Below are 8,304 nucleotides of genomic sequence, written 5' to 3' on the forward strand. Positions count from 1 at the left end.
TAAAACCTACTACAGTGAACGTTATGCCGTTTAAACTTCACAATGTCAACAGAGTACCATATTAAAGCTTCATTGCAGGCTATTTTGTAGCCATATGTGCTGAAAAAAATATCCCCAAAATAATACTTTCAAACTTCTTAACAAAATCTACAATAGAGTAATAAGAATGGGTTTGACGTGTGGTAAAATGTAACATGCTATTAAATATCTCCGTTGTTGCATACAACTGCTATTTTAGAGATTTTAGTCATGTATAATATTTTGAATGTTAACTTCACTTTACCCATGGAATTGTGTGCAATGTGCCATCGATAACTGGCTTGAAGTTCTCCTACTTTTGGTTTACCGCTGTGTTCCTTTTCCGATAACAAATACCTATGTTTGTGTGCATTTCTGTTTATAATAACCCTGCTAAGAAACGCTTGGTCCTGCCAAGCATGTATAACTTTCATTCCACCCTCGCATCACAGAAATAAGTATACCATGTTCAAGAACATATTTTAGTTACAGTATCTTCCGAATGCCTAATAGAACGGAAGCATTTATAGAAAAAAAACAATGATCAAACTGGCAACATTGTCATTAACATTAACGATAATAACGATAATATACAATTCTTCCTTTAAATTCGAGTAAGATATGTTTTTTTGCCAGAGGACAATAACTAGTAGACAAGAAGTAACTTCTTGACTGTTGCATTACTTGCACAGCCATGTCCTAAAAGTTTGTCGGTCGCATATATGTACCTGAGGCGTTTTTATTCGTGTTTCTTGTTTATGAAACCTGCTCTATGTTCTTCACAGACAAAACGTTATTGATTTTAATTCGTGAGGAAATCAAGTAAGGAAATATGTTACAGTCATATTTTGACCAGCTACTTATATGTCTTACCCAGACTTCTGCATACCATTGATACTGTTATCTTTGAACACAGTCTTTAAGGCAATTGTGGCACGTGGACCGACACAGCCTCTCCACCTCATTTTGAGGTATCGCTTTTTAACAAGGCCTTATTACAATGACATGAGTTCTATTACGCACTGCCAGTTAAACTACGATTAATAATAGTATTAGTTGAATAGATCCACTCTCTGTCACTGCTTGTGAGGCCTTGGTGACAATAAATGTTCGACCGTGCTCGTGTGCCGGTTTATGCAATCTATGTTTTCCTCCGCTCATATGGAACATGCGGGCACATACAGTATATACGTCTCAGTTCGTTAGTAATTGTAAAAAGTTCGTCACTAAGTATTTTATTTTAAGAATGGCGCTAAACCATGATCAAATAAATAGTAGTTATAATTTCAAACTGCATAAAATACATTTCCCAACCCTGTTTTTATTCTTTATTCTGATGTCATTTTACATTAGCCACCTTTGATTTCCCATCGTCTTCATTTTTTACTTCCTGATACAAGTCACATAAGACGATACACAATGCAAATTTTATCCCTAGGTATATGTACATGTATTTTACTCTAAATATTATGAAATTAACTATATGGTGCCTAGCGTTGCCTAACCGATGACATTTAATGTGTTTTCCTTTTCAGAACCGACGACGCCTTGTAAGTATGACAGCGTTGTGATAATAGCGTGTAGCTCTAACTACGACATATTATATAAGTGTATTACGCATTTGGGTCAGTCAAAACGCCAATATTCTTGATGTGATAACAGTTAACTCTAGATATAATACGTTTTTATAGCCATATTTCAGTAGGATACATGTGATTAGATACAGACGTAGAAAATGCATCTTTACTCAGAGAAGAGCCAGGCTGTATATATTACAGAACATGTGCTTAGATTAGAACTATTTAGTAAATAGATGCGGCCAAACATGTTACATATGCAATTTTCACATATGACGTTGCGTCAACATATAGTAGTGTCTGTCGTTACTCTATAAAAACCCACTGTGTATGACTGGTACCCAGCATTGTGGCAATAAAAACTGTGTGTACCAGCTGTACCCAAACTGTGTAACATTCACATTGATATGTGTATCTGGGTATACAATTAATACACATGTCATTGTCGATGCGCACATTTGTACCCACTCACTTTTATAGTTAGAGTTAAGAGTATATCGCTCTGAGTATTTTGCTTTACAAATGCGTGGTCATTTCTGATATTTAACGGTACCCTGCATGTCAGCTAGAAGCCTCTGTACTTTGGGAGAACATCTGTGTCCTATACATTGGTGTAATTTTACTGATATAGTGCTTTGTACGGCTGTTCTTACTGGTTTTATTTAATTCCAGTACAATATTAAAGAAGAAAAGCTTGAATGCCAATAATATGTTGTACTTTATCCGTATCTGAGTAGGTAATTTTTGGTTGTTTGAAAAGTCTAATTCTATCAAATGTGTGATTTCCCTTCTAATTGCAATCTCATTTTAAATTCCAGGCCCTACACCAACAGGTATGTGTGTTACCATTTTCTCTATTTCATACACAGGTTACATATATACACGTACAAATATTGCTCTTTTGTGTCCTGTGTGATATACCAATTATTTTACATGGGTTTGTTCACAGTGATATGTGTATCGGGGTATACATTTGATACACTTGCCATTGTGGTAGTGTACATTTTTACACAGTCACTTTTGATAATTGTTTAATTCTTTGGCGGATTATACACTATTTTCAAAGGTAAATGATATTATTTAAAACAGTTGGAAAGCTGTCAGATTTCAGCAGGCGAACAGCTGAAAACTAATATTTAAATATGTTTTAATTTATGTTTTCTTTAAATACATGTAGAGTCAGTATTTACGCATTTTGAATTGTTCTATTTGCACACATATACATTGTGTCTTAAATGATATTCATACACACTACACATAAATGTGACGTTACGTCCGAGTACCCTCCTAATGGCAACATATTACATAAAGCCTACTTTAGAATTCAAGCATTTAACTGTATTCTAGGCTCAGTTGGTTAGCGCGCTAGGGCAGCATCATGACCCAGGAGTCTCTCACCAATCAGGTCGCCGTGAGTTCAAGTCCAGCTCACGCTGGCTTCCCCTCCGGCCGTATGTGGGAAGGTCTGGCAGCAACATGCGGATGGTCGTGGGTTTTCCCCGGGCTGTGCCCGGTTTCCACCCACCATAAAGCTGACCGCCGTCGAATAAGTGAAATATTCCTGAGTACGGCGTAAAACACCAATCAGAATAAATAAAATAAAAAACTTTATTCCAAAAAGTACTTAAAATATGGACCAAAGTGCTCTGATATATGTACTTTTCTTTATCTCTCTGGCGTTGCTTACTATAAATTTGAGGTGTCTTTTCCATTAATCATTCATCTGGCTGGCGAGTTTATACGCAACATTAAGGAATGCATCCAATCCAGATTAACATACATGTCATGTAAAGCACCTGTCTGCATGGTATTATGTCTTTGACAATTATAATGACACAGCGTGAACAGTCTCTCCTTATTCGTTATTCAATGACATAATTCTAATTGTATTTTCGAGAAAGATTTGATTTTATTTATTTGATTGGTGTTTTGCGCCGTACTCAAGAATATTTCACTTATACGACGGCCGCCAGCATTATGGTGGGTGGAAACCGGGCAGAGCCCGGGGGAAACCCACGACCGTCCGCAGGTTGCTGGCAGACCTTCCCACTTACGGTCGGAGAGGAAGCCAGCATGAGCTGGACTTGAAATCACAGCGACCGCATTGGTGAGAGACTCCCGGGTCATTACGCTGCGCTAGCGCGCTAACCAACTGAGCCACGGAGGCCCCTTCGAGAAAGATCACCAGAAACTGACATATCTTCTAAGTTTTGTAAATAGTGCATTTAATCTCAGTGCTGTAAATTTGGTTCCTTATTGTATATATCTCCCTATAAGTAGTTTACTTAACGGGTGCTTGATCATTTCGGATATTTTGAAGATGACCTACATGTCACCTTGAAGCCTGTGTACTTTGGGAGAATATTTGTGTTCAATACATTAGTGTAATTTTATTGACATACTGCTCTGTACGGCTGTTCTTACTGGTTACAATGTATTTTAATGAAATATTTAGGGGGAAAACGTGAATACAATTAATATGTTTTACTTAGTCCGTATTTGAGTAAGATAATATTTGGTTGTTTGAAAAGTCTAATTCTATCAAATGTGTGATGCCCTTCTAACTGCAATCTCATTTCAAATTCCAGGCCCTCCATCACCAGGTATGTGTGTTACCATTTTCTCTATTTCATACATAGGTTACATATATACACGTACAAATATTGCTCTTTTGTGTCCTGTATGATATACCAATTATTTTACATGGGTTTGTTCACAGTGATATGTGTATCGGGGTATACATTTGATACACTTGCCATTGTGGTAGTGTACATTTTTACACAGTCACTTTTGATAATTATTTAATTCTTTGGCGGATTATACACTATTTTCAAAGGTAAATGATATTATTTAAAACAGTTGGAAAGCTGTAAAATCTCAGCAGGCGAACAGCTGAAAACTATGTTTAAATATGTTTTAATTTATGTTTTCTTTAAATACATGTAGAGTCATTATTTACGCATTTTGAATTGGTCTATTTTGCGCACATATACATTGTGTCTTAAATGATATTCACACACACTACACATAAATGTGACGTTACGTCCGAGTACCCTCCTAATGGCAACATAGTACATAAAGCCTACCTTAGAATTCAAGCATTTAACTCTGTTCTAACCAGTATTTGAAAATATGGACCAAAGTGCTTTGATATATGTAGTTTTCTTTATCTCTCTGGCGTTGCTTACTTTAATTTTGAGGTGTCTTTTCCATTGATCAGTCATCTGGCTGGCGAGTTTATAGACAACATTTAGGAATGCACCCAGTTCAGATTGGGAGAATGTTTGTGTTCAATGCGTGGGTGCAATTCTATTGATATAGTGCCCTAACTGATTACAGTTAATTCCTATGAAATATTTAGGGAAAAAACGTGAATACCGTTAATATGTTTTACTTAGTCCGTGTCTGAGTAGACAGCATTTAGTTGTTTGAAATGTCTAATTTTATCAAATGTGTGATTTTTCTTCTAATGGCGATTTCTTTTCAAATTCTAGGCCGTCGACAACGAGGTATGTCCGTTGCCATTTTTTCCAATTCACACAGTTGTTACATATACACATGTACAAGTAATGCTCTCTTGTGTCCAGACTGAAGCCTCTGTACTTTGGGGGAAGATTTGTGTTCAATGCGTTGTTGTAATTTTATTGTTATAGTGCTTTGTACGGCTGTTCATACTGATTACAGTTTATTCCAATGAAATATTTGGGAAAAACGTAAATACCATTAATATGTTTCACCTAGTCCTTGTCTGAATAGTCAGTATTTAGTTGTTTGAAATGTCTAATTTTATCAAATGTGTGATTTTTCTTCTAATTGCAAATTTCATTTTAAATTTCAACCGCTCATGTACTAGGTATGTATGTTACCTTTTTCTCCAATTCATACACATGTTACATATATACAAGTACAAATATTGTTCCTTTGTGTCCATTATGTCACACTAATTATTTAACATGCACAGGTTTGTTGATTATTAAAAATATATTTACGTTTAAACTCGAATAAACGTACCGTTTGGTTCAGAATAGGCATCTAACTGACGTGAGATTTGACGAATTGTGGTTTGGGTACTTTTTCAGCTGGAACATATACTCTTTTGGTTTCTATGCAAATATAAAGAGCATTTCTAAGACAACATTATGAAAAGATTTTAGCAAACTGAACATTTAGTGGCACATGTAACGTTTGACTGCATTGGAGAGAAATGTTACCGTATTCAATGCTCCAAACTGATTTTGTGTAAAAACCGCTCGCTAACACAATTTTAACCGCATGTATTCTTTCTTTAGTGTTACCTGAACCAGAATGTGGATTGATTGCTGTGTTAGTGCTAGCGGGCCTCCTGGAGTTTGGCTGTATAACATTTCTGGGAATTCTGATAAAGCGAGGACCTAAAGGTACATGGTACAAATGATGGTCTCAGTTTTCTTTACAAACTTACTATATTAGTTATATACTATAACTGCTATATCCCCCTCCTTGACACCATATGTGACATTAGTAAACTTATTATCAATATATTGGTCATTTAGTAAAACTGCATGACCAAGTTTAAATTTATAATCCAAATATAACAGTACATTGTTCTACACGGTCTCTTGACTTAACAGTGTCGAGCATGCTCAATATATCGAGGCAAGATAGGAACTGTTACATTTACGGGTAAGTGTTTGACCAAACAAACATGAAATGTAAGTGACTTTGTCCATTTTGCTGATTGAAATTTTCCATATTCTGTTTAGGATCATGTGGGAAGGGAGTAATAGCGATACTTGGTACTACAGCACTCGTCACCGTGGTCGTTATCGTCCTGGTCGTATTAGACCTGAATGACATTTGTTTTGAAATCCTATCTCTCCAAAGAAATTCGCAAATTAGCAATTGCACTGAAGGTATAAAAGTTTTTGAACGAAATGATACAAAGAAATGTGCCAGTCAATGATTATTTTATGCTATATGTTACATACAAAATCCAACCAAAATTGTGTACCTTGGAGACCGGGTCCCTTGGCAATGTTAATATGTTATTGTTTATCGAATGCACACAGCAACATTTTAAGCAGTTCTAGAACAGTGACTTTTGACAAATTGCAGTTATAACTTTTTACCTAATTTTTATTACACCGATAGGTTTGTGTGCTTTACTATGTTCCTTCTATTTAAGCAATATTAAGCCTAAAATATACATTTTAATTTAGCTGAAAAACATACGAAGCCACTAAGACGAACCAATTCACCGAATCGTTAATAGGGATCTCTAAGTATTCTCTTATATTATTACAGAATCAGACTTAGCTTCAGCTTCAGGCATTTCAGGACTGGGGATTTCCGGCAGCGTCTTGTTTGCACTAGCTGGAGTTGCGTTTATTGTTGCATTGATTATTTATTGCAAGGTAGGTAAACAATCATATGCGCATTAAGTTTTTAATAAAGTAAATCTTGGCGATTTCTCAATTCGCTTTGCGTCACACATCTTTGGGAAATCAGTTGTTTAATATATTCAATAGGATGATGATGTTGCCCAGGAGCAGTCAGTGCATTTACATGTACAATTGTTTACATCTAGGGTATGTACAATTGGCAAATTTTAATGATGTCTTTCCCCAGCAACCAAAAGAATTGCAGGCATCAACTGATCGGTGTTCATCTTACACGTGTACGTACCATTTTCACATGTACTAACTAAATTCGTTTCCTTATTATTCATTTTTCTAGGATGGTGAAAACACAGAAGAACCAAAGAATGATGTCCACATGAAGCCAACGAACGGAAAACCCTGATCGAGCTAGAAGAAACCTGGAATATTAGAGGATATGAGCGCTGAATGGACATAAAGATGCAGATCTTCAAATGAAGTACAAAGCCATCACCAAAAACAAAAAAACCCTCCAAGGTCAAAATAAACGGTGAATGTTGTGTGTATCCTGATGAGTTGTCTTTTACAGCGAATTATATAGTGAGAAAAAGAACCTGTTCCTTGGAGGTTTAACCCAGTGATCTTTTGTTTCTAACCACGTGATAACCAGACTTTAAGATAATATAATTCTGTCGTCCACTCTGGAGCCCGCATATCTGCAGTGGTAAAAATATGCGAAAAGTTGAGCTGTAAAGAAGAAGTTTTATCAATTTATTTCTGAGAAGTGTATTCTGAATGCACCATATTGTTGTGTTTTTGTTGAGTTTTGGCGTCCTGGCATACACAATGTTATCTGCGCCTTTTCTGCTGCTGTCTTTAGCATCTGGGATTACGTCTGTCCCACTGTTTATCTGTGATAAGCTTTACAACTCTCCGTGTAGGATTCAGCTGGCAGTAGAGTTGAGCTGAATTGAATGTTGTGCACTTAATATGAACATGCATATTTAGGGGAAAATACACAAGGGAAGACATTTAGAAATGTCAAGGTGCTGTCTAGGTTAGATTAGGTGGAGCGATGATGTTTACCATACAATGGTGAGATCCCCTCCAGTGCTTAACTGTAATTTAAGCTAAATATCTTCTTGGCTGAATTTCTATCAATCAGTTATCAGCCTTTTTCGTCATTATACAAAGGCCTTTCGTTTGCTTTTACACGATTAATACCACTTTTGATAGTTCGTAAAAGTGTGTGAACACTAGATTGACATTTTCTCGCTGTAAAGACATAGGGTTGATATCGATATGCTGCTGTCTTCTGTAAAGCATGAATCGCATACTGTAGGTTATAAGTG

At 36.2% G+C, this 8,304-nt stretch overlaps 1 long non-coding RNA gene across 1 annotated transcript; it reads left to right on the forward strand.

Annotated features, from left to right (window-relative positions):
* The first annotated feature begins 4,937 nt into the window (after window positions 1-4,937).
* On the forward strand, window positions 4,938-6,997 carry LOC135481406 (uncharacterized). The gene is made up of 4 exons (XR_010446007.1): window positions 4,938-5,448; window positions 5,885-5,992; window positions 6,338-6,487; window positions 6,879-6,997. It is a non-coding gene; the product is annotated as an uncharacterized LOC135481406 (long non-coding RNA).
* The last annotated feature ends 1,307 nt before the right edge of the window (window positions 6,998-8,304 follow it).

The sequence above is a fragment of the Liolophura sinensis genome, unplaced genomic scaffold (genome assembly GCF_032854445.1).
Source record: "Liolophura sinensis isolate JHLJ2023 unplaced genomic scaffold, CUHK_Ljap_v2 scaffold_43, whole genome shotgun sequence".
NCBI classification, from domain to species: Eukaryota; Metazoa; Mollusca; class Polyplacophora; order Chitonida; family Chitonidae; genus Liolophura; species Liolophura sinensis.